This window comes from Oncorhynchus keta, unplaced genomic scaffold (assembly GCF_023373465.1).
Source record: "Oncorhynchus keta strain PuntledgeMale-10-30-2019 unplaced genomic scaffold, Oket_V2 Un_contig_24616_pilon_pilon, whole genome shotgun sequence".
Taxonomy (NCBI): Eukaryota; Metazoa; Chordata; class Actinopteri; order Salmoniformes; family Salmonidae; genus Oncorhynchus; species Oncorhynchus keta.
This window is the reverse complement of record NW_026284007.1, coordinates 240,756-267,500: the sequence shown is the minus strand read 5'-3', so window position 1 is coordinate 267,500 and position 26,745 is coordinate 240,756. Positions and strand designations below refer to the sequence as shown.

Here is a 26,745-nt window from a genome sequence, read left to right as displayed (position 1 = left end):
TCGAAAGAGAGATGCTACTCTACGGCCTTCCTTCCTGCCCTGTCCTTCCCCTCAGGATTGCTAAACACCATGATAACTCCACCACTTCACTGCTCTCTTCACCACACCACCTAGAACCTCTCCCACTGCTCTCTTCACCATCAATAACTCTCTCTCTCCCACTGCTCTCTTCACCACACCACCTAGAACCTCTCCCACTGCTCTCTTCACCATCAAGACCTCTCTCTCCCACTGCTCTCTTCACCACACCACCTAGAACCTCTCTCTCCCACTGCTCTCTTCACCACACCACCTAGAACCTCTCTCTCCCACTGCTCTCTTCACCACACCACCTAGAACCTCTCTCTCCCACTGCTCTCTTCACCACACCACCTAGAACCTCTCTCTCCCACTGCTCTCTTCACCACACCACCTAGAACCTCTCTCTCCCACTGCTCTCTTCACCATCTAGACCTCTCTCTCCCAATGCTCTCTTCACCACACCACCTAGACCCCTCTCTCTCTTTACCACCTAGAACCTCTCTCTCCCACTGCTCTCTTCACCATCTAGACCTCTCTCTCTTTACCACACCTAGAACCTCTCTCTCCCACTGCTCTCTTCGCCATCTAGACCTCTCTCTCCCACTGCTCTCTTCACCACACCACCTAGACCTCTCTCTCCCACTGCTCTCTTCACCATCTAGACCTCTCTCTCTTCACCATCTAGACCTCTCTCTCCCACTACTCTCTTCACCATCAAGACCTCTCTCTCCCTCTGATCTCTTCACCATCTAGCCTCTCTCTCTTCACCATCTAGAACCTCTCTCTCCCACTACTCTCTTCACCATCAAGACCTCTCTCTCCCACTGCTCTCTTCACCACACCACCTAGACCTCTCTCTCTTCACCATCTAGACCTCTCTCTCTTCACCACCTAGACCTCTCTCTCTTCACCACCGAGACCTCTCTCTCCCACTGATCTCTTCACCATCTAGACCTCTCTCTCTTCACCATCTAGACCTCTCTCTCCCACTGCTTTCTTCACCACACCACCTAGACCTCTCTCTCTTCACCACCTAGACCTCTGTCTCCCACTGCTCTCTTCACCACACCACCTAGACCTCTCTCTCCCACTGCTCTCTTCACCATCTAGACCTCTCTCTCCCACTGCTCTCTTCACCATCTAGACCTCTCTCTCCCACTGCTCTCTTCACCACGCCACCTAGACCTCTCTCTCTTCACCACCTAGATCTCTCTCTCCCACTGCTCTCTTCACCACACCACCTAGACCTCTCTCTCCCACTGCTCTCTTCACCACCTAGACCTCTGTCTCCCACTGCTCTCTTCACCATCTAGACCTCTCTCTCCCACTGCTCTCTTCACCACACCACCTAGACCTCTCTCTCTTCACCACCTAGATCTCTCTCTCCCACTGCTCTCTTCACCACCTAGACCTCTCTCTCCCACTGCTCTCTTCACCGCACCACCTAGACCTCTCTCTCCCACTGCTCTGTCTGTCTGTTAAAGTTCAATAACTAAATGGGACAAATTGTCCAAGTAGGGGTACAAGACAGTCTGTATCCAGTCCTGGAGGCCTCTCTCAAAATTAGGGGTGTTAAAACAATCATTGGAGGAGCCAATTTCCCCAAGCTCTTACAGTGGGTGCTGAGTAGGCCTCTTCATTTTCTGACGGAGCGAGGGAACCTGTTAAAGTAAACAACAGAAGGGAAAAAGAGAGGGAGAGGGAGCAGGGCGGGAAGTGATGAGGTGCTCCAAAAGTCACAATTATTAAATGACGATGTTTGCTGCCTTGTTATATTGCAATTTTCTTGCTCTGCTGAAATGAAAATCACGGCCGAAGCAAAACCAAATAAAATGGTCCTTTCAGCTGACAAAAGGAGAAGGAATGGGAGGTAGAGAGAGGGGGCAGGAGGGAGAGAGGGGGCAGGAGGGAGAGAGGGAGGGGAAGGAGGGAGAGAGGGGGCAGGAGGGAGAGAGGGAGGGGAAGGAGGGAGAGAGGGGGCAGGAGGAGAGAGGGAGGGGAAGGAGGGAGAGAGGGGGCAGGAGGGAGAGAGGGGGCAGGAGGGAGTGAGGGAGGGGCAGGAGGGAGAGAGGGAGGGAGGGAGAGAGGGAGAGAGGGGGCAGGAGGGAGAGGGGGGCAGGAGGGAGAGAGGGAGGGGAGGAGGGAGAGGAAGGAGAGAGAGAGGGAGGGGAAGGAGGGAGAGAGGGAGGGGAAGGAGGGAGAGGAAGGAGAGAGAGGGGGGAAGGAGGGAGAGCGGGAGGGGAAGGAGGGAGAGAAGGAGGGAAGGAGGGAGAGAAGGAGGGGAAGGAGGGAGAGTGAGGGTCAGGAGGGAGAGGAAGGAGGGAGAGAGGGAGGGGAAGGAGGGAGAGGAAGGAGAGAGAGAGGGGGAAGGAGGGAGAGAGGGAGGGGAAGGAGGGAGAGAAGGAGGGGAAGGAGGGAGAGAATGAGGGAAGGAGGGAGAGTGAGGGGGCAGGAGGGAGAGGAAGGAGGGAGAGAGGGAGGGGAAGGAGGGAGAGAGAGGGGGCAGGAGGGAGAGAGGGAGGGGAAGGAGGGAGAGGAAGGAGAGAGAGGGGGCAGGAGGGAGAGAGGGGGCAGGAGGGAGAGGAAGGAGAGAGAGGGGGAAGGAGGGAGAGAGGGAGGGGAAGGAGGGAGAGAGGGGGGAAGGAGGGGCAGAAGGAGGGGAAGGAGGGAGAGTGAGGGGGCAGGAGGGAGAGGAAGGAGGGAGAGAGGCAGGGGAAGGAGGGAGAGAGAGGGGGCAGGAGGGAGAGAGGGAGGGGAGTGGAACAAGGATATTGGTGCCAGTGTTGGTGATACATAAAGTGTAGCAGAAACAAATGATTAGAGGGTTAGAGACAGGTCGCCCCATTAAGAGCACTGGAACCTTCTGGAACAAACTTGTCGTATAAAAGACTAGGCACACACGTACGCACGCACACACACCCCGTGCGCCCACACACCCCGTCCCCTCACACACACCCCGTCCCCACACATACACACACACACCATCCCCACAGAGACACATTGACTTTGGCTTCAACCCTCTCATTAGCTAACAGTAAAACTGCTAAGGTTGGACCGATACTTATAGGGCAGCATTAGTTTGTTCTGAGCTCAAACGCCTATTGTTCTAAGTCCGGTAGAAACACAATAAACAGTGGAGGAAGCTGGTAGAAGGTTCTGGAGGAGAGTCATGATGGCCAGGCTGTGTTGATAGAACCCAGGACTCTTCTTTACTCTTATTATTCTGGAGGTAATAAGCAGGAGAGCATGTCTGTGTGCTGGTGCTGACAATGACCTGATGTACAGTCACACACACATATATATGAACGCTCGCATACACACACCACGTCTATCTCCTTCACACACACAAACACACCCCAGTGATAGCACTGGTCCTTAGTGTGTGTGTGTGTGTGTGTGTGTGTGTGTGTGTGTGTGTGTGTGTGTGTGTGTGTGTGTGTGTGTGTGTGTGTGTGTGTGTGTGTGTGTGTGTGTGTGTGTGTGTGTGTGTGTGTGTGTGTGTGTGTGTGTGTGTTGTGTGTGTGTGTGTGTGCACGCGTTTCTTCATGTGACAAGGGGCGGCATGACGATCAGATGGCACTCGTCGGGGGATAGAACTGTTACTGTTTGTTAGAATGGTCCGACGTGACACACACACAGGGCCACAAGACATCATATGACCTACTGGGAACAACCTACCACTTGTAACAGAGAGAGATAGAAAGAAAGAGAGAGAGAGATAGAAAGAGAGAGAGAGAGAGAGAGAGAGAGAGAGAGAGAGAGATAGAATAGAGAGAGAGAGAGAGAGAGAGAGAGAGATAGAGAGAGAGAGATAGAGAGAGATAGAGAGAGATAGAGAGAGAGAGAGAGAGAGAGATAGAGAGAGAAGAGAGAGAGAGAGAGAGAGAGAGAGAGAGAGAGAGAGAGAGAGAGAGAGAGAGAGGGAGAGAGATACATGATGGTATTGTCCTTGTCATAGATAGTGTAGATAATCTGGGTTCCACTGATAAGTAGGACCACTGTGTGAAAGAAAGACTGAAAATGCAGGGCTGAATTCACCCCCCCACACACACACACACACACACACTCTCTTTTTCTGACTAATACTGTTACTGTGCTGCTCAATGGACGACTGTAACATAGAAGTTCAATACCAAAGGAAAGGTTTTGGTAGAGAAGAATCAGCTCAGAGAAATCTCTTGAAAATCAAATCAAATCAAATTTATTTATATAGCCCTTCGTACATCAGCTGATATCTGAAAGTGCTGTACAGAAACCCAGCCTAAAACCCCAAACAGCAAGCAATGCAGGTGTAGAAGCACGGTGGCTAGGAAAAAAATAAATGTCTTGTATTTTCTGGAGGATATAGAGTGAAAGGGAAATGTGTGAAACGTGTCCTATTGTAGTTGACTATGAAGATGATGAGAAGGGGATACCAGGGGATTACAACCTCTATTGATTCACTGCACCTCAAACCTACTCACACACACACGGGACATGCACGTACACAGAGCCGTGGCCCCTTGGCCCTGACCGAGGCAGCGGTTGAGAGCGTTCCAGTGACTGAATTACAGCTAATCCTGACGCCCGGGGCCCAGCCCTCTCCCTCACCCCTTCTCTCTCCCCCTCCATCCCTCCTCCCTCCCCTTAACCCAACAATTAGCAGGCCTCACGTTAACACAACAGGCCCTCTGTCTCTCCCCCAGAGAGGAGGCAAGGAGAGAGAGGGCCACGGGGATGGGGGAGGAGGGGGAGGGGTTGAAGGTTAAGGGAGGTAGGGCGAGGGGGGGATGATGGGGAGGAGGGGTGAGTTTCATCACCTGTTCTATGGTTAGGGCCCACAGGGCTGCTGTGGAAATGTCTGTATGGGCAGATGAGCTGAGTAAGACACTATACTGCAGCCAAGCCCCCCTCCTGTTGTACTCCCTTCTCTACTTTCCTCCTACCCTCTCTTCACCTCTACTGTCCTCTACTGTCCTCTACTGTCCTCTCTTCACCTCTACTGTCCTCTCTTCACCTCTACTGTCCTCTCTTCACCTCTACTGTCCTCTACTGTCCTCTCTTGTCCTCTACTGTCCTCTACTGTCCTCTCTTCACCTCTACTGTCCTCTCTTCACCTCTACTGTCCTCTCTTCACCTCTACTGTCCTCTACTGTCCTCTCTTCACACTCTACTGTCCTCTCTGTCCTCTCTTCCTCTACTGTCCTCTCTTCACCTCTACTGTCCTCTCTTCACCTCTACTGTCCTCTCTTCACCTCTACTGTCCTCTCCTCACCTCTACTGTCCTCTACTGTCCTCTCTTCACCTCTACTGTCCTCTCTTCACCTCTACTGTACTCTACTGTCCTCTCTTCACCTCTACTGTCCTCTACTGTCCTCTCTTCACCTCTACTGTCCTCTCTTCACCTCTACTGTCCTCTACTGTCCTCTCTTCACCTCTACTGTCCTCCCTTCACCTCTACTGTCCTCTACTATCCTCTCTTCACCTCTACTGTCCTCTACTGTCCTCTCTTCACCTCTACTGTCCTCTACTGTCCTCTCTTCACCTCTACTGTCCTCTCTTCACCTCTACTGTCCTCTACTGTCCTCTCTTCACCTCTACTGTCCTCTCTTCACCTCTACTGTCCTCTCTTCACCTCTACTGTCCTCTACTGTCCTCTACTGTCCTCTCTTCACCTCTACTGTCTTCTCTTCACCTCTACTGTCCTCTCTTCACCTCTACTGTCCTCTCTTCACCTCTACTGTCCTCTCTTCACCTCTACTGTCCTCTCTTCACCTCTACTGTCCTCTCTTCTCCTCTACTGTCCTCTCTTCACCTCTACTGTCCTCTCTTCACCTCTACTGTCCTCTCTTCACCTCTACTGTCCTCTCTTCACCTCTGTCCTCTACTGTCCTCTACTGTCCTCTCTTCACCTCTACTGTCCTCTCTTCACCTCTACTGTCCTCTACTGTCCTCTCTTCACCTCTACTGTCCTCTCTTCACCTCTACTGTCCTCTACTGTCCTCTCTTCACCTCTACTGTCCTCTCTTCACCTCTACTGTCCTCTACTGTCCTCTCTTCACCTCTACTGTCCTCTACTGTCCTCTCTTCACCTCTACTGTCCTCTACTGTCCTCTCTTCACCTCTACTGTCCTCTCTTCACCTCTACTGTCCTCTCTTCACCTCTACTGTCCTCTACTGTCCTCTCTTCACCTCTACTGTCCTCTACTGTCCTCTCTTCACCTCTACTGTCCTCTACTATCCTCTCTTCACCTCTACTGTCCTATACTGTCCTCTCTTCACCTCTACTGTCCTCTCTTGTCATCTACTGTCATCTACTGTCCTCTACTGTCTTCTCTTCACCTCTACTGTCATCTCTTCACCTCTACTGTCCTCTCTTCACCTCTACTGTCCTCTACTGTCCTCTCTTCACCTCTACTGTCCTCTACTGTCCTCTACTGTCCTCTACTGTCCTCTCTTCACCTCTACTGTCCTCTCTTCACCTCTACTGTCCTCTACTGTCCTCTACTGCCCTCTCTTCACCTCTACTGTCCTCTACTGTCCTCTCTTCACCTCTACTGTCCTCTACTGTCCTCTACTGTCCTGTCTTCACCTCTACTGTCCTCTCTTCACCTCTACTGTCCTCTACTGTCCTCTACTGTCCTCTCATCACCTCTACTGTCATCTCTTCACCTCTACTGTCCTCTACTATCCTCTCTTCACCTCTACTGTCCTCTACTGTCCTCTCTTCACCTCTACTGTCCTCTCTTCACCTCTACTGTCCTCTACTGTCCTCTACTGTCCTCTACTGTCCTCTCTTCACCTCTACTGTCCTCTACTGTCCTCTCTTCACCTCTACTGTCCTCTCTTCACCTCTACTGTCCTCTCTTCACCTCTACTGTCCTCTACTATCCTCTCTTCACCTCTACTGTCCTCTACTGTCCTCTCTTCACCTCTACTGTCCTCTACTGTCCTCTCTTCACCTCTACTGTCCTCTCTTCACCTCTACTGTCCTCTCTTCACCTCTACTGTCCTCTACTGTCCTCTCTTCACCTCTACTGTCTTCTCTTCACCTCTACTGTCCTCTCTTCACCTCTACTGTCCTCTCTTCACCTCTACTGTCCTCTCTTCACCTCTACTGTCCTCTACTGTCCTCTCTTCACCTCTACTGTCCTCTATTCACCTCTACTGTCCTCTACTATCCTCTCTTCACCTCTACTGTCCTCTACTGTCCTCTCTTCACCTCTACTGTCCTCTACTGTCCTCTCTTGTCATCTACTGTCCTCTACTGTCTTCTCTTCACCTCTACTGTCCTCTACTGTCCTCTCTTCACCTCTACTGTCCTCTCTTCACCTCTACTGTCCTCTCTTCACCTCTACTGTCCTCTACTGTCCTCTCTTCACCTCTACTGTCCTCTCTTCACCTCTACTGTCCTCTCTTCACCTCTACTGTCCTCTCTTCACCTCTACTGTCCTCTACTGTCCTCTCTTGTCATCTACTGTCATCTACTGTCCTCTACTGTCTTCTCTTCACCTCTACTGTCCTCTCTTCACCTCTACTGTCCTCTACTGTCCTCTCTTCACCTCTACTGTCCTCTCTTCACCTCTACTGTCCTCTACTGTCCTCTCTTCACCTCTACTGTCCTCTCTTCACCTCTACTGTCCTCTCTTCACCTCTACTGTCCTCTCTTCACCTCTACTGTCCTCTACTGTCCTCTCTTGTCATCTACTGTCATCTACTGTCCTCTACTGTCTTCTCTTCACCTCTACTGTCCTCTCTTCACCTCTACTGTCCTCTACTGTCCTCTCTTCACCTCTACTGTCCTCTCTTCACCTCTACTGTCCTCTCTTCACCTCTACTGTCCTCTCTTCACCTCTACTGTCCTCTACTGTCCTCTCTTCACCTCTACTGTCCTCTACTGTCCTCTCTTCACCTCTACTGTCCTCTATTCACCTCTACTGTCCTCTACTGTCCTCTCTTGTCATCTACTGTCATCTACTGTCCTCTACTGTCTTCTCTTCACCTCTACTGTCCTCTCTTCACCTCTACTGTCCTCTCTTCACCTCTACTGTCCTCTACTGTCCTCTCTTCACCTCTACTGTCCTCTCTTCACCTCTACTGTCCTCTCTTCACCTCTACTGTCCTCTCTTCACCTCTACTGTCCTCTACTGTCCTCTCTTCACCTCTACTGTCCTCTACTGTCCTCTCTTCACCTCTACTGTCCTCTATTCACCTCTACTGTCCTCTACTGTCCTCTCTTGTCATCTACTGTCATCTACTGTCCTCTACTGTCTTCTCTTCACCTCTACTGTCCTCTCTTCACCTCTACTGTCCTCTCTTCACCTCTACTGTCCTCTACTGTCCTCTCTTCACCTCTACTGTCCTCTACTGTCCTCTCTTCACCTCTACTGTCCTCTACTGTCCTCTCTTCACCTCTACTGTCCTCTACTGTCCTCTACTGTCCTCTACTGTCCTCTCTTCACCTCTACTGTCCTCTCTTCACCTCTACTGTCCTCTACTGTCCTCTACTGCCCTCTCTTCACCTCTACTGTCCTCTACTGTCCTCTCTTCACCTCTACTGTCCTCTACTGTCCTCTACTGTCCTCTCTTCACCTCTACTGTCCTCTATTCACCTCTACTGTCCTCTACTGTCCTCTACTGTCCTCTACTGTCCTCTCATCACCTCTACTGTCCTCTCTTCACCTCTACTGTCCTCTACTATCCTCTCTTCACCTCTACTGTCCTCTCTTCACCTCTACTGTCCTCTCTTCACCTCTACTGTCATCTCTTCACCTCTACTGTCCTCTACTGTCCTCTACTGTCCTCTACTGTCCTCTCTTCACCTCTACTGTCCTCTCTTCACCTCTACTGTCCTCTACTGTCCTCTCTTCACCTCTACTGTCTTCTCTTCACCTCTACTGTCCTCTCTTCACCTCTACTGTCCTCTCTTCACCTCTACTGTCCTCTCTTCACCTCTACTGTCCTCTACTGTCCTCTCTTCACCTCTACTGTCCTCTACTGTCCTCTATTCACCTCTACTGTCCTCTACTATCCTCTCTTCACCTCTACTGTCCTCTACTGTCCTCTCTTCACCTCTACTGTCCTCTACTGTCCTCTATTGTCATCTACTGTCCTCTACTGTCTTCTCTTCACCTCTACTGTCCTCTCTTCACCTCTACTGTCCTCTACTGTCCTCTCTTCACCTCTACTGTCCTCTCTTCACCTCTACTGTCCTCTCTTCACCTCTACTGTCCTCTACTGTCCTCTCTTCACCTCTACTGTCCTCTCTTCACCTCTACTGTCCTCTCTTCACCTCTACTGTCCTCTCTTCACCTCTACTGTCCTCTACTGTCCTCTCTTCACCTCTACTGTCCTCTATTCACCTCTACTGTCCTCTACTGTCCTCTCTTGTCATCTACTGTCATCTACTGTCCTCTACTGTCTTCTCTTCACCTCTACTGTCCTCTCTTCACCTCTACTGTCCTCTCTTCACCTCTACTGTCCTCTACTGTCCTCTCTTCACCTCTACTGTCCTCTACTGTCCTCTCTTCACCTCTACTGTCCTCTACTATCCTCTCTTCACCTCTACTGTCCTCTACTGTCCTCTCTTCACCTCTACTGTCCTCTCTTGTCATCTACTGTCATCTACTGTCATCTACTGTCCTCTACTGTCTTCTCTTCACCTCTACTGTCCTCTCTTCACCTCTACTGTCCTCTACTGTCCTCTCTTCACCTCTACTGTCCTCTACTGTCCTCTCTTCACCTCTACTGTCCTCTACTGTCCTCTACTGTCCTCTCTTCACCTCTACTGTCCTCTCTTCACCTCTACTGTCCTCTACTGTCCTCTACTGCCCTCTCTTTACCTCTACTGTCCTCTACTGTCCTCTCTTCACCTCTACTGTCCTCTACTGTCCTCTACTGTCCTCTCTTCACCTCTACTGTCCTCTCTTCACCTCTACTGTCCTCTACTGTCCTCTACTGTCCTCTACTGTCCTCTCATCACCTCTACTGTCCTCTCTTCACCTCTACTGTCCTCTACTTTCCTCTCTTCTCCTCTACTGTCCTCTACTGTCCTCTCTTCACCTCTACTGTCCTCTCTTCACCTCTACTGTCCTCTCTTCACCTCTACTGTCATCTCTTCACCTCTACTGTCCTCTACTGTCCTCTACTGTCCTCTCTTCACCTCTACTGTCCTCTACTGTCCTCTCTTCACCTCTACTGTCTTCTCTTCACCTCTACTGTCCTCTCTTCACCTCTACTGTCCTCTCTTCACCTCTACTGTCCTCTCTTCACCTCTACTGTCCTCTACTGTCCTCTCTTCACCTCTACTGTCCTCTCTTCACCTCTACTGTCCTCTACTGTCCTCTCTTCACCTCTACTGTCCTCTACTGTCCTCTACTGTCCTCTCTTCACCTCTACTGTCCTCTCTTCACCTCTACTGTCCTCTACTGTCCTCTACTGCCCTCTCTTCACCTCTACTGTCCTCTACTGTCCTCTCTTCACCTCTACTGTCCTCTACTGTCCTCTACTGTCCTCTCTTCACCTCTACTGTCCTCTCTTCACCTCTACTGTCCTCTCTTCACCTCTACTGTCCTCTACTGTCCTCTACTGTCCTCTACTGTCCTCTCATCACCTCTACTGTCCTCTCTTCACCTCTACTGTCCTCTACTTTCCTCTCTTCACCTCTACTGTCCTCTACTGTCCTCTCTTCACCTCTACTGTCCTCTCTTCACCTCTACTGTCCTCTCTTCACCTCTACTGTCATCTCTTCACCTCTACTGTCCTCTACTGTCCTCTCTTCACCTCTACTGTCCTCTACTGTCCTCTCTTCGCCTCTACTGTCCTCTCTTCACCTCTACTGTCCTCTCTTCACCTCTACTGTCCTTTCTTCACCTCTACTGTCTTCTCTTCACCTCTACTCTCCTCTCTTCACCTCTACTGTCCTCTCTTCACCTCTACTGTCCTCTCTTCACCTCTACTGTCCTCTACTGTCCTCTCTTCACCTCTACTGTCCTCTACTGTCCTCTATTCACCTCTACTGTCCTCTACTATCCTCTCTTCACCTCTACTGTCCTCTACTGTCCTCTCTTCACCTCTACTGTCCTCTACTGTCCTCTCTTCACCTCTACTGTCCTCTACTGTCCTCTATTCACCTCTACTGTCCTCTACTGTCCTCTCTTGTCATCTACTGTCATCTACTGTCCTCTACTGTCTTCTCTTCACCTCTACTGTCCTCTCTTCACCTCTACTGTGCTCTACTGTCCTCTCTTCACCTCTACTGTCCTCTACTGTCCTCTCTTCACCTCTACTGTCCTCTCTTCACATCTACTGTCCTATACTGTCCTCTCTTCACATCTACTGTCCTCTCTTCACATCTACTGTCCTCTACTGTCCTCTCTTCACATCTACTGTCCTCTACTGTCCTCTCTTCACCTCTACTGTCCTCTACTGTCCTCTCTTCCACTCTACTGTCATCTTCCATCCTGTTCCATCATTTCCTCCTCCTCCTTTCCACTCCTCCATTCTACCTCACCAACTCCCCTTCCTCTCCTTTCCTCCTCCTTTCCCCCCTTCCTCTATCTATTTTCTTCCCTTCTCTCCCCTCCCCAGACAGGTCTCCACTCTTCCCCTCCCTCCTCCCTCCTCTTCTCTTTCACTGACCCGTGGTCTTCCCCAGACAGTCAGGTCCAGTCACAGAGTAGAGTGGAGCGGTGTGGTGTGTCTTTCCCAGGCAGCCCCCTGTCCCCCTCCAGAGAGAACCAGACCGCCCAACTGGAACGCTGCCGTGGCAACCCTGGCAGCCCACCCGCCCCACTAACCCCCACGCACACACGGAGCCACAGTTTCTTTAGAAGAAGTTCTCTGGATTAGAGAGTGAGAGGAAGGTGTCTCTCTCTCCATGTCTCTCTGTATGAATGCCCTCACTAATATGTCTTTACCTCTCTTAGTGAAGGTCTGAGCTCCCTTTCACACTCCCCTTATCTGTAGCTGAGCTGGGTGTGTGAGCCGAAGAGAAGGCTTCGAGTTAGGGAGCCTGGTTTAGAGTGAGCATTTTAACTATACACTTTTGAGTATACACAGTTGCATATGTTTTGCTGAGAGAGAGGGGCGAGAGAGAGAGACAGAGAGAGCATCAGCACTAGATAAGCCTCTGGTCTGCATAGCATGGTCGGCGGTGCGTGTCTATTGGGCTGGTGATTGGCCAGTTTACTCACTCTCACTGCTGTCATCAATTACCTCCCCTGACACATGGTTTGGTCACAATGGTCACAATGGTTTGTTCCTCATACTGTAGGTACTGTATTAGCTAATGAATGAGATGTTTGACGAGCAGGTGTCCACATACTTTTGGTCATGTAGTCTTAACTAATGAGCACAGGAGGAAGAAATTGTCCCTAACTGATACAGGGTCAGTCAGATATTTTTGCCATGCCTTTAAGGTTAGGATTGGACGGGTAGAGTACTGATACAGGGTCAGTCAGATATTTTGCCATGCCTTTAAGGTTAGGATTGGACTGTGTGTGTGTGTGTGTGTGTGTGTGTGTGTGTGTGTGTGTGTGTGTGTGTGTGTGTGTGTGTGTGTGCGTGCGTGCGTGCGTGCGTGCGTGCGTGCGTGCGTGCGTGCGTGCGTGCGTGCGTGCGTGCGTGCGTGCGTGCGTGCGTGCGTGCGTGCGTGCGTGTACGTGTGTGTGTGTGTGTGTGTGTGTATGTATGTGTGTGTGTGTGTGTGTGTGACGTGTGTGTGTGTGTGTGTACGTGTGTGTGTGTGTGTGTGTGTGTGTGTGTGTGTGTGTGTGTGTGTGTGTGTGTGTGTGTGTGTGTGTGTGTGTGTGTGTGTGTGTGTGTGTGTGTACGTGTGTGTGTGTGTGTGTGTGTCCTCGCCACCTGCTGTGACTCTGCACAGTGGTGAGCTGATGAAGTAATGGGAATGAGGCGAGGTCTGTACCGATCACATGCGTTCAACCTTCACCACTTGTTTTGGGCTAACGGGAGATGTCCACGGCTGCTTTTCATCTCAAAGTAATGTGTGATGAGCTCAGGCTAAGACAGGGTCCAAACATCTAAAAACAAAGACCTGCACACAATCTGTAGAGGTCCCCCGCCCAAATACTGAGCTAGTAGTGGGAACATAAAACATGTGCATTTCGTTAGCCGGGGGGAGCTGTATTTATGGCGCACACATGACTCGGAACATGACTGTTAACTACAATGACAAACACTATGAACACAGACATTCTAATGAGACAGAGAAACTCTGAATGAATGTCTCACAAACAACATCCAATGTGTTGGAATAGTTGATGAGTTGAAATCCAAATTGAATTGGCCACACACCACAGGATGTAGAATTTCTACTTGAGTTTAGTGACAGGAAGTACAATTTAATTCAGTGCAATTCCAGTGGTGTAAAGTACTTAAGTAAAAATACTTTAAAGTACTGCTTAAGTCGTTTTTGGGGTATTTGTACTAAACTTTAATATTTATATTATGGACAACTTTTACTTTACTACATTCCTAAAGAAAATATGGTACTTTTTCCTTCATGAATTTTCCCTGAATGCTTATCAGGACAGGAAAATTGTGAAATTCACACTCTTATCAAAAGAACACACGATCATCCCTACTGCCTCTGGTCTGGCAGACTCACTAAACACAAATGCATCTTGTGTAAATGATGTCTGAGTGTTGGAGTTTGCCCCTGGCTATCCGGACAGAAAAACAAGAAAATGGTGCCGTCTGCTTTGCTTTATATGATAATGTATTTAAACTTTTACCTTTGATGATTTAGTATATTTTAAAACCACATACTTTATACTTTTACTCAAGTAGTATTTTACTGGGTGACTTTCAATTGAGTTACTTTCTATTAAGGTATCTATACTTTTATTCAAGTATGACAATTGGGAACTTTTTACACCACTGTGCAATTCAAAGAAATTCCACTGAACATGAGTCTCACTGAATCTGATAGGTCACACTTTCAGATACCAAAGAATATATACATTTGTTCTGGAAACAATGTTCATATTCTTCAAGCCATAGTGCTTAGAATAGCCAATTATATTTCCACCAACCATTTCATTTCATTTGTTTGGCTCACTTTTTAAAGCATTCTGGGAAATGTAGTATTTTGCACATATTGAACAAAATACAAGTGATTATTCACATACAGGTTTTGTTTTCCTTGATCTCTCTCTCTGGGTTTGCCCTCTCCTCCCTCCAAGCCCCCTAATTGAACACTATTCTACGAGGCAGAAATCGGCTTAGAGGACGCAACAGAGAAGAAAGAAAAAATAAATAATTATTATTCTGCCATCTGGTTTCAATTTACAGCGGGTTTTAAGTGAACAGCGAACATCAAGTCATATTAAAATACATGGAGGGATCAGGAGGCCACTGGCATGGGGAGTCGCTGCTGAAAGCTCTCGCGTTTTAAAACACATTCTCACACAGAGCCAAGTCACCTTACTTGATCATTACATACATGGCTACGGTTTTGGACGGTTCTCTACTCCTTAGAACCGGTTCTATGCAGAACGAGAACAGTGACGAGGAGGGGGCGCTTTGCATCCTGTCTACACCTGACCAATGACAACATGGCTAATGGTTGATGATAGAGAGGATTAATTGAAGAGTCATTTTCAGGGGAAAAGCTTTGACCCCTCTGTTCAGACCTCACTGTGGGGATAGAGCACTGAACTAGGTACAGATATCGCATTGTCCACACAGATATATACTGGTTAGGAAAATGAGTTGACTTTATATCAACCAAAAATAGATTTAGTCACACACTATGTCATCACTCCTATGCTCTCATGGTGAGGACGTGTTCTTTGCAACTGATCAAACACACACACACACACAGACACACACACACACACACACACACACACACACACACACACACACACACACACACACACACACACACACACACACACACACACACACACACACACACACACACACACACACACACACACACACACACACCCCAGAGCCTACAGACCTGTCTGTGCAGCAAAAGTGGCGGTGACCATTATACTCCAGTTACCCATGAACACCTCCTGTCCCTCTATCCATCTCTCCCTCCCTTTCTTTCTCTCTGTCTCTGTCCTCAACCTCCCCTGCTGCCTGTCGCCTCCCTCCGTCTGCTCTGTCGCTCCTCCACTCCATCTATCCCACGGAGAGGAGGAGGGAGGGAGCAAGGGATGGCCTCCCCATTCCCAGAGGCAGAATGAAAGAGAGAGACAGCGGATGGGAGGGTGAGAGGATAGAACGAGAGGGGGGACGACGACGAAGGGGCTAAATTATTAAGTGACTGTAGCCCTGACACACACACGAGGCGGCAGGAGGCCCAGCCATGCAGCGGGGTAAACCCATTAGAACGCTTAGCCCCCTGAATGCACCCGACATCTCGGCCTAGCGTTAACTCACGTCAAAGTCATCAAACCGGAGGGCCCGGGGCTCTTAACATTTTCAAAGGCGGCAGTGAGAGGGTTGAAGGGACATTGGTAGTGGTCCTGTCATCATAGTGGATAAATAAGTAAATACAGGGGAGGGATGACTAAGCGGCTAGGCCACAGAGATGACAGGCACCGGGGACTGGGATGGGACGGATTGTGTGTGTGTGTGCGAGCGAGCGGAACGAGAAGACAAGGTAGAGCCAGTCTCACGTTGGAGCTCCAGGAGGTCTTGCTCTGGCCCCATCTCCCCAGCCAGGGTGTGCCGAGCTGGGGCTTCACTCACTTAAGGTCCCCCTGGCCTTGATTTCTTCCAGACAGGGCCGGAGCACACAGATCGCCTGGCTTTAATCCACTAGATAGGGAGTGAGGCAGAAGGGCCATTTGGCCACCATGTTCTGTCTACGTGTCTGTCCCAAGGGAAGGTTCCACAGCCTTTTGGTTCCCTCTGCATGCTGTTGCTATTGTCAACCATGTTTTTCTATCTTGGTGCCCTGATGTAGTTAATGTGTCTGTTTGTGCCTGTGAAAGTGCATGTGAGTGTGTAAGTGTGTGTATATGACTTTGAGTTTGAAACCACATTTGTTTGTGTGTGCCTGTATATGTGCATGTTTGTGCCTGTATATGTGCATGTTTGTGCGTGTGTGTGGCTTTGCACGTTCTGTTTAATTTGACTCTTGGCCTGACACTTCTAAACAGAGAGTTGATGACACACATTAAGGGCCCATCTTACTGTGTGTGTGTGTGTGTGTGTGTGTGTGTGTGTGTGTGTGTGTGTGTGTGTGTGTGTGTGTGTGTGTGTGTGTGTGTGTGTGTGTGTGTGTGTGTGTGTGTGTGTGTGTGTGTGTGTGTGTGTGTGTGTGTGTGTGAATGCGCGCGTCGTTGCTAGTTTGTGTGTGTATTGTTGGATGGGCTAATTGCAGTGGAGAATGCTCTAATTAACACAAAGCAGGGTCTCCTGGGTACTCACGGGCACCAAGAGTGTGTCACGCGTTTACATCTCCCCAACCTGTGTGATTCATGTGGACCTAATCAAGGCCTTTTATGCTCTGCCATGCTTATGCTTGTTGTGTATCTGGGGAGAGACACACTTCTCGAGGAAAAGAGACTTTTGAGGACTTCGGCTACAAATCTGACTAACGAGTCAACAAATACTTAAAGAGAGCCTTTAAATGTTGATGTAAATGGAAAATAATGAAATGCTAGCTGAGGGGTTTTGTAATCTATTCATTTAGCTATAGCTCTACTGAAGGTAAAACAAAATGGCTGCCTCTTGTTGTTTGTAGATTTATAGTTTGTGTATACAACAGGGTGGTAGACAAAGGTGCCACGAGGAAGACAAGACACCCTAACTTCTCCCTCTCTCTCTCCTTCCACCTCCACTCACTCCCTCACTGTGCCTTCCTCGCTCGTCTTCACCCTCTCTTTAAAAATAACTTTCTCTCTCTTTTTTATAGGTCTTGCCAATTTGGACAAGACCCAGTCGGAGACAGATTACACCAAATCACATATCAACCGTAATCAATCAAGCCCCTGGAAGACATCACTCTCACAATGAATAATTACCACAATCCAGTTAAGCGCTGCCAGTGCCAAATCTTTGCCACCGCTGTTTCTTAACGACAGCTTGGGCCCCGGGTTTAACTTTGAGGGGGAAACATCCCAAAGTTTTCATGGTGTGTTTGCATCTATGTACTTCTGAAGGAGGTGGAGGTATGGAGTGATGAAGGAAGCAGAAAGAGAGGATGACAAAAAAGAGATAAAAGAACGACTAAGAGACTCACAGGACAGGAGGATGTGAGGAATGCTGTGGTCGCCACGGTGATGTCCCAGAAGAATATTTATGAGTGGTGTCGGGCGGCCATTTTGTGATCTCATTCCAGAGATTTTGACTAGATTCGGATGGGCAGAGTGTTAAAGTAATTACCAACCTAAATAGGAGTCTGTCTGGTCCAGCACTAGATTGTCTGGCAGGGCTGCTCAGATGGTTTCCCCTCCACTCTACTGCTACACTGCTGTCTCAAAGGACTTGGAGGATACAGTGAGCTCTCGTTGGTGGACATTAAAGAATGAGCGAGGACACACACACTCACAGACACACACACAAAGTGAGTTAAAGAAATGGACTAAAAGAGAGAAAATAAGTGAAAAAACAGAGAAAGAGAAAGAGCGAAAGAGAGAGAAGTAACATAGAAAAGAGAGAGGGAGAGTGAAAGGAGATAACTGTGATGAATGAACACGTCTCGTCATTGGCCAGAGCCTTGTTATCAGTGGTAGGAGAGAAAGCTAGTCAGTCTGTGTGTGTGTGTGTGTGTGTGTGTGTGTGTGTGTGTGTGTGTGTGTGTGTGTGTGTGTGTGTGTGTGTGTGTGTGTGTGTGTGTGTGTGTGTGTGTGTGTGTGTGTGTGTGTGTGTGTGTGTGTGTGTGTGTGTGTGTGGTGTGTGTCTGCATGCGCATCAGAGGACGGGGGTCTTTTATCTAACGGGGCTGAGTGATGGAGACCCCAAGGCAGATTGGAGTACAGCAGAGAGAGAGAGAGAAGAGAGAGAGAGACAGGGTGAGAGAGAGAGACAGGGTGGTAGAGAGAGAGAGAGGGTGGTAGAGAAAGAGAGGGAGGGAGAGAGAGAGAGAGAGAGGAGAGAGAGAGAGAGAGAGAGAGAGAGAGAGAGAGAGAGAGAAATACTGTGGGTGTGAGAGAGAGAGAGAGAGAGAGAGAGAGAGAGAGAGAGAGAGAGAGAGAGAGAGAGAGAGAGAGAGAGAGAGAGAGAGAGAGAGAGAGAGAGAGAGAGAGAGAGAGAGAGAGAGAGAGGGTGGTAGAGACAGAGAGAGAGAGAGAGAGAGAGGGTGGTAGAGACAGAGAGAGAGAGAGAGAGAGAGTGGGTGGTAGAGACAGAGAGAGAGAGAGAGAGAGAGAGAGAGAGAGAGAGAGAGAGAGAGAGAGAGGATGGTAGAGAGAGAGAGAGAGAGGAGAGGGAGCTATGTGGTGGTGAGAGAGAGAGAGAGAGAGAGAGAGAGAGAGAGAGAGAGAGGTGGTAGAGACAGAGAGAGAGAGAGAGAGAGAGTAGAGAGAGAGAGAGAGAGAGAGACAGGATGGTAGAGAGAGAGAGACAGGAGAGGGGAGCTATGTGGTGGTGAGAGAGAGGAAGAGGGCGGAGAACAGAGGAGGGGAGAGACTGCAGGGCAGCTGTATTGAGTAGAACAGGAGTGTGTCATTTAAAAAGTGCCAGCATCAGCACTGGTCATTAGAGTGATGTGACAAAATGTCCAGTCAGGCACCAGACAGAGCCACCATGACAAATAGGACCAGAAAGAGACAGTGGATATGCAGTGTGTGGATTGACAGCCATGCTCAAACGCTGATGTGCAACTTCAATGTAATATATTAGATGACATTAATATACAGTGATACATACAGTGGGGCAAAAAAGTATTTAATGAGCCACTTGGATTTGGGCAACTAAATACTTATTTTCCACCATCATTTGCAAATAAATTCATTAAAAATCCTACAATGTGATTTTCTGGACTTTTTTCACTCATTTTGTCTGTCATAGTTGAAGTGTACCTATGATGAAAATTACAGGCCTCTCTCCTCTTTTTAAGTGGGAGAACTTCCACAATTGGTGGCTGACTAAATACTTTTTTGCCCCACTGTATCTGAATGGAATTGTAGCCAAATAGGATTTTCTGAGTAAAAAGGAGAATTTTGAACAGTATTGAATTTCACAATCTTTAAGTCATGTGATGGAAACCTCTCATTCTATTAAAAGAGTAGGTACTTCAAACTAAAATAACACTACTGTCCATAAAAACACAAGACATTGATTCATTTTACCACAAATAACTATGAAACTGTATGATTTTAGAGAAGCACAAAGTACTTTGAGAGTGGAAGGATTGCGAGAGACAGAGAGAGAGACTAGACATAACTAAAAAAATACTAAAGCCCTGAAATTCCTTAGCCAGCAAAAGCACCAGTGAAGGCTAAACAATCACTGAGTGAGAATGTAGGCATGGGGAAGAACACAGCCACAGCACACCCTCTAAATCATACTGCAAGCACCAATCATAGACTCAGCCTGGGTCTAAGCACCAATCAGAAGTTGTCCCTGTGTATAAAGCACCAATCACAATAGGTGTCTTCATCTGTAGGACGAATAACAATTCTTGTCCACATCTAAAGCACCAATTACAACGTTTGCCTGTGTCGTAAGCACCAATCACAAACAGTCCACAGCCTTTAGCACCAATCAAAATATTTGACTGTGTCAGTTCAACATGTTACTGTGTCAAAGGTCAAATACTTTTGATGACTATCGATTGCAGACTAATGGAAGAATGTGCTTTATACTAAAACAAATATTGATACTGCTCTTGACCCGACATGGAATTAAAAGACCCAAAATGTTCACAGCTTTGTTCATCTCCGACCGTTCAGCCTAAATAGTTGTTACGTGAAATAGCAGTCTTTGTTTGCCTGAAAGAGAATCAGAGTTCTACCTTTCCCACAGATCTGTTATTGTACCTAATGCCAAAGAATGGTTTGCCGGGGACATTGTGGTCCTTTTAGAAGCTTCCAGGACTCACAAACAGAACGAGAGAAAGAGGGAGCAAACCAAGGTCACGGCGACGCGGGCCAGGCACGGGCCCAAACGACGTGGGCGTTATCCTCGGCCAGCACAATCTGGGGTCCTTCTGCCGACATACAGACCACTACTACGACTCATGGGAGGGGAATGTGTGACCCAGTCAGAGGCCAAGTTTAGAGGAGTCTTGTCTTTGTGAGTTGAGATGAACTGTTTAAAGTGTTGTGTGCTACGATGTGTGTGTGTACCATGTGTGAACCACATGTCAACTCTGGCTGTCATGACTTGACACCTCTTTGTGTTGTTAAACCACACCCACTATAACACTCTTCCCAGTCTTCTTCCATGTAAACAGAAAAGACATTAAGGAAAGCCTAAACTCTTTCAGCACAGGTTGCCAATGTAGTTAGAGCTTGTTTAGGTCATTTGGTGATTATGTGGAGAGAACTGCTGATGACTGTTTGGGATGATATTGTAATGGGATCTCTAATAACAGTATCAACTAGTCCATTCCCATCCATTCACTGGCAGAGAGGAGGGGCTAAATCAATCTGACAGGTTTTGACACACACACGAACTGCATGATATTGGGACCTCCCAAAAACGTATGCTAATTGCCTTCACTCCCCCATGCTAACTAGTGCCTGAAGGGGGTACAGTACTGGAACTAGCCATGGCCTTGCAATTTACCTTGCACACACACACACACACACACACACACACACACACACACACACACACACACACACACACACACACACACACACACACACACACACCTAATTAGCACTGGAATTTTCAGGGCTTAAATTCTAAACGTGTGATCGGAATTCAAATATGACTGGGGTATTTGTTCCAAATAAAAAAGGGGTTCACCTTGCCCCACTGTTGGGGCTCATACAAAAGTAATTTAGCTGTGAAGCGAGGGAGGAAGAGAGTTACATTCCGCTTGGCCCAGAGAGTGAGGCACTGTGGGTGTCTGTGGGCCCTTACTGCCAGTAATTGCTTCCATACAGGACCCAACCGGGACCGCCATGGACACATACACACACTCATACATACACGCACCACAAAACCCACCCACACTTATACACACACACACACACACACACACACACACACACACACACACACACACACACACACACACACACACACACACACACACACACACACACACACACACACAAAACCCACACACACACATACTTACTCATAGACTCACACTAAAACTCCTGCACACACACACACACACACACACCCGAGCTGCAGCATGCAGGAATGTGTGTATCCGTGTGAGTGTATGTCCTGTACCCATAGACCCCGGTCCTGAACACATGGGACCCTGTTCCATTCACATGTCTTAGCCACTCTAGCATGGCTGCCTTCTTGTGTTGCTGTTTCTATCATACTATGACATCCTGTCCAAACCCACAGAAGCTGATGACCATGCAGCATGGTTGGTAGACAGAGACAGAGAGATAGCATGGGGCTAAGCTGTAACAGCATCAGATACGTCACCTTTTCCTTGACCTGTAAGATAAACCTTTCTTTAGAGGTCACAGCTGCATTGGCCCATTACATTAAGTCGATAGTAACGGTCTTAGTAATGAAACTCCAGCAGGTGGTGGAGGGCTGTCTCATCCAGACATAAGGAGAAGGGGTTTTGGGGCTGCGCTGTGCCCAGAGGAAGAGAGAGTAACATGGACGAGACCAGCAGGAACACACGGGGCTGTTCCATCACACTACCACTGATCCAACCTCACACTCACAGGGCTGTCCCATCACACTACCACTGATCCAACCTCACACTCACAGGGCTGTCCCATCACACTACCACTGATCCAACCTCACACTCACAGGGCTGTTCCATCACACTACCACTGATCCAACCTCACACTCACAGGGCTGTCCCATCACACTACCACTGATCCAACCTCACACTCACAGGGCTGTTCCATCACACTACCACTGATCCAACCTCACACTCACAGGGCTGTCCCATCACACTACCACTGATCCAACCTCACACTCACAGGGCTGTCCCATCACACTACCACTGATCCAACCTCACACTCACAGGGCTGTTCCATCACACTACCACTGATCCAACCTCACACTCACAGGGCTGTTCCATCACACTACCACTGATCCAACCTCACACTCACAGGGCTGTCCCATCACACTACCACTGATCCAACCTCACACTCACAGGGCTGTCCCATCACACTACCACTGATCCAACCTCACACTCACAGGGCTGTTCCATCCCACTACCACTGATCCAACCTCACACTCACAGGGCTGTTCCATCACACTACCACTGATCCAACCTCACACTCACAGGGCTGTTCCATCACACTACCACTGATCCAACCTCACACTCACAGGGCTGTTCCATCACACTACCACTGATCCAACCTCACACTCACAGGGCTGTCCCATCACACTACCACTGATCCAACCTCACACTCACAGGGCTGTTCCATCACACTACCACTGATCCAACCTCACACACACAGGGCTGTTCCATCCCACTACCACTGATCCAACCACACACTCACAGGGCTGTTCCATCACACTACCACTGATCCAACCTCACACTCACAGGGCTGTTCCATCCCACTACCACTGATCCAACCTCACACTCACAGGGCTGTTCCATCACACTACCACTGATCCAACCTCACACTCACAGGGCTGTTCCATCACACTACCACTGATCCAACCTCACACTCACAGGGCTGTTCCATCCCACTACCACTGATCCAACCTCACACTCACAGGGCTGTTCCATCACACTACCACTGATCCAACCTCACACTCATAGGGCTGTTCCATCACACTACCACTGATCCAACCTCACACTCACAGGGCTGTTCCATCACACTACCACTGATCCAACCTCACACTCACAGGGCTGTTCCATCACACTACCACTGATCCAACCTCACACTCACAGGGCTGTTCCATCACACTACCACTGATCCAACCTCACACTCACAGGGCTGTTCCATCCCACTACCACTGATCCAACCTCACACTCACAGGGCTGTTCCATCACACTACCACTGATCCAACCTCACACTCACAGGGCTGTTCCATCACACTACCACTGATCCAACCTCACACTCACAGGGCTGTTCCATCACACTACCACTGATCCAACCTCACACTCACAGGGCTGTTCCATCACACTACCACTGATCCAACCTCACACTCACAGGGCTGTTCCATCACACTCCCACTGATCCAACCTCACACTCACAGGGCTGTCCCATCACACTACCAATGATCCAACCTCACACTCACAGGGCTGTTCCATCACACTACCACTGATCCAACCTCACACTCACAGGGCTGTTCCATCACACTACCACTGATCCAACCTCACACTCACAGGGCTGTCCCATCACACTACCACTGATCCAACCTCACACTCACAGGGCTGTCCCATCACACTACCAATGATCCAACCTCACACTCACAGGGCTGTGTGTGTGTGTGTGGCACCAGATCATCAGCAAACAGTAGACATTTGACTTCAGAATGTAGTAGGATGAGGCCAGGTGTTGCAGACTGTTCTAGTGCTCTCGCCAATTCTTTGATATATATGTTGAAGAGGGTGGGGCTTAAGCTGCATCCCTGTCTCACCCAACGGCCCTGTGGAAAGAAATGTGTTTTTTCCCCAATTTTAATTGCATACTTGTGGATTTTATAATGTCGTATGTTTTTACCCCAACACCACTTTCCATCAATTTGTATAGCAAACCCTCATGCCAAATTGAGTCAAAAGCTTTTTTGAAATCAACAAAGCGTGAGAAGTCTCTCTCTCTCTTTGAGAAAAGAGGTAACCAGTAGACGGGTGGAAGATGTGTGTGGGAGAGAAAGGGAAAGTCTGAGAAGTAAATGCGACTCTCATTCATTTAACAGGAGCTCAACTCTGCCATTTATAACAGAGGAGCTGCCATTTTACCAGGTGCAAAACTCCTGTCCCCATCATATAGCCTTGTATAGCCTTTTACTGGGGAGCTTTGGAGCCAGCTGCATTAAACTGGGTTCTAGGGGAGATGAAGTGACTAAGAACATATAAAGGGTATATTAATGTGACTCTGTGGGCAGGGTGTGTGTGTTTATGGGCGTTGAGAGGGGTTCAAAGCGCTAACGTGACTGGGACCACTTGAGAGGGAGGGCAAGGCACGGTAGGCTGAACAGGTGCAGAGAGGAGTTCACAACCACTAAAAGAGATGAAGTCACTGGCGGGTTTCCTTCTCTCACACACACACACACACACACACACACACACACACACACACACACACACACACACACACACACACACACACACACACACACACACACACACACACACACACACACACACACACACACACACACACACACACACACACACACACACACACACACACACACACACACACACACTCACACACACACTTCACCTGAGCAGTTATTTTAGATGACTGTGGGCCTGTTTGACTGAATCAGCTGGGCTCACAAATCAAACTTCACATGGGGTTCGCCAGAGAGGTCTAGTGTATTGTAGGTGTATATGCATGCAAGTGTGTGTGTGTAGGTGTATATGCATGCAAGTGTGTGTGTGTGTGTGACTGTAAGTCGCTTTGCGTCTGCCAAGAGATAAGTATGCATGCTGCTGTATGTAAGAGATGAGCGAGAGAGAGAGAGAAATACTTCACTGCCCACTTCTGCCCACTGCCAGTCTTCAGGGGAGACCAAACATTTCCTTTCCCACCACGTCAGCTTTGACCTTCCCCACTAGTCCACACACACCTGTCGCTGTCTTCTATTCCAACAGGAACACCATGGCCACGGTGAAACAGGCCTGTATCTGTGTATCGAGTGGAGGACTGACTGCTGTCTCTCTGGGAGTCCCTATACTGTGGATCTGTTCCAGACAAGGCATAGGGCTGCCTACAGGGCTAATGATGCTGGGACCACTGAGACTGGAGAGGTGTCTCTTCTATCAGTTCACATCTCTCACACACACAGTCCTACAGCCCCCAACGCACCACTGACACACACACTCACCAAGAGCAGTGGGGACCAACAGGCCCCGTTGTTGACATTTACTCACTTTCTCTCAAATGATTGTCTTTACTTTTACTCTTTACTTTCTCTCTTTCCCTCTCCCTTTCTCCCTCCCCCTCTCTCTTTCCCTCTCCCCTTCTCCCTCCCCCTCTCTCATTCTCTCCTTCCCTCTCCCTTTCTCCTTCCCTCTCTCTCATTCTCTCTTTCCCTCTCCCTTTCTCCCTCCCCCTCTCTCATTCTCTCTTTCCCTCTCCCTTTCTCCTTCCCCCTCTCTCATTCTCTCTTTCCCTCTCCCTTTCTCCCTCCCCCTCTCTCATTCTCTCCTTCCCTCTCCCTTTCTCCCTCCCCCTCTCTCATTCTCTCTTTCCCTCTCCCTTTCTCCCTCCCCCTCTCTCATTCTCTCTTTCCCTCTCCCTTTCTCCCTCCCCCTCTCTCATTCTCTCTTTCCCTCTCCCTTTCTCCCTCCCCCTCTCTCATTCTCTCTTTCCCTCTTTCCCTCTCCCTCCCCCTCTCTCATTCTCTCCTTCCCCCCCCTCTCTGTTCCCCCTCTCCCACCCTCCATATCTTTCTGTCTCCTCCCTCTCCCTCCCCTCTCTCCCTCCCTCCCCTCTCTCATTCTCTCCTTCCCCGTTCCCCTCTCCCACCCTCCATCTTTCTCTCCCTCCCTCTCTCCCTCCCATTTTCCCTCCTCCCCCTCTCTCTCCCTTCCCTCTTCCCTCTCTTTCCCCCTCTCTCCTCCCTCCCTCCCCCTCTCCATTTCCCCCTCTCGCTCCCCCCTCCATTCCCCCCCCCTCTCTCGCTCCCTCCCTCCCCCCCCCTCCATTTCCCCCTCTCGCCCCCTCCATCCCCCCTCTCTCGCTCCCTCCCTCCTCCCCCCTCTCCATTTCCCCCTCTCTTGCTCACTTCCCCCTCTCCACCTCTCTGCTGACTGAGTCTATCTGAGAGGATCTGATCAAAGAGAGAGGCCAGTGTCTGATGCTTCTCTCCCAGGGGATGCCCTGACCAAAGGAGGGGACACATCAGGAGAGTGAGTGTATGAGTGTGTGTGTGTGTGTGTGTGTGTGTGTGTGTGTGTGTGTGTGTGTGTGTGTGTGTGTGTGTGTGTGTGTGTGTGTGTGTGTGTGTGTGTGTGTGTGTGTGTGTGTGTGTGTGTGTATGTGTGTGTGTGTGTGAGAGAGAGAGAGATTCAGCAATAAAGTCCCCCTTCAACACGAATGACTCTCTCCTGAATGCATGGGAGCACGGTGAACAACTGCAGTGTTATTTAGGCAACACAAATCACGTATCAAACATTCCGTGAGCACACCACCGTTACATTAAATGGGCCTATTTCCTGTGAACCTTTGACTGAGGTGCCTGGTTGTGTTTTAATAAGTGGAAAACCTGTGTGCTAAGGACCGCCCACAGAGAGCACATACTGTAGCAGGACCACACCGGTTTTATGGACAATAACTTTCCTTTCCTGAACTATAGAGAAATGCAGTGGGCATCAAATGTCTGCTTTTTTCTGGTGTGTTTTAATGCGATGCTTTTCTCTGGGCTCGATCCGTTGGCAAAATTAATGTTGAATACATTTAATGAAATCAAAGGTATTTAATGAAATCTGTTTGCGATAGCTTGAGCGATAATGACCGAATTGAAGAATTG

General features: G+C 49.0%; 1 long non-coding RNA gene across 1 annotated transcript; it reads right to left on the bottom strand.

Annotated features, from left to right (window-relative positions):
• Positions 1-4,747: 4,747 nt before the first annotated feature.
• On the bottom strand, positions 4,748-6,639 carry LOC127922115 (uncharacterized). Its single transcript, XR_008110419.1, has 4 exons — positions 6,413-6,639; positions 6,013-6,222; positions 5,356-5,675; positions 4,748-4,957 (listed from the first exon to the last, which is right to left on the bottom strand). It is a non-coding gene; the product is annotated as an uncharacterized LOC127922115 (long non-coding RNA).
• Positions 6,640-26,745: the final 20,106 nt, after the last annotated feature.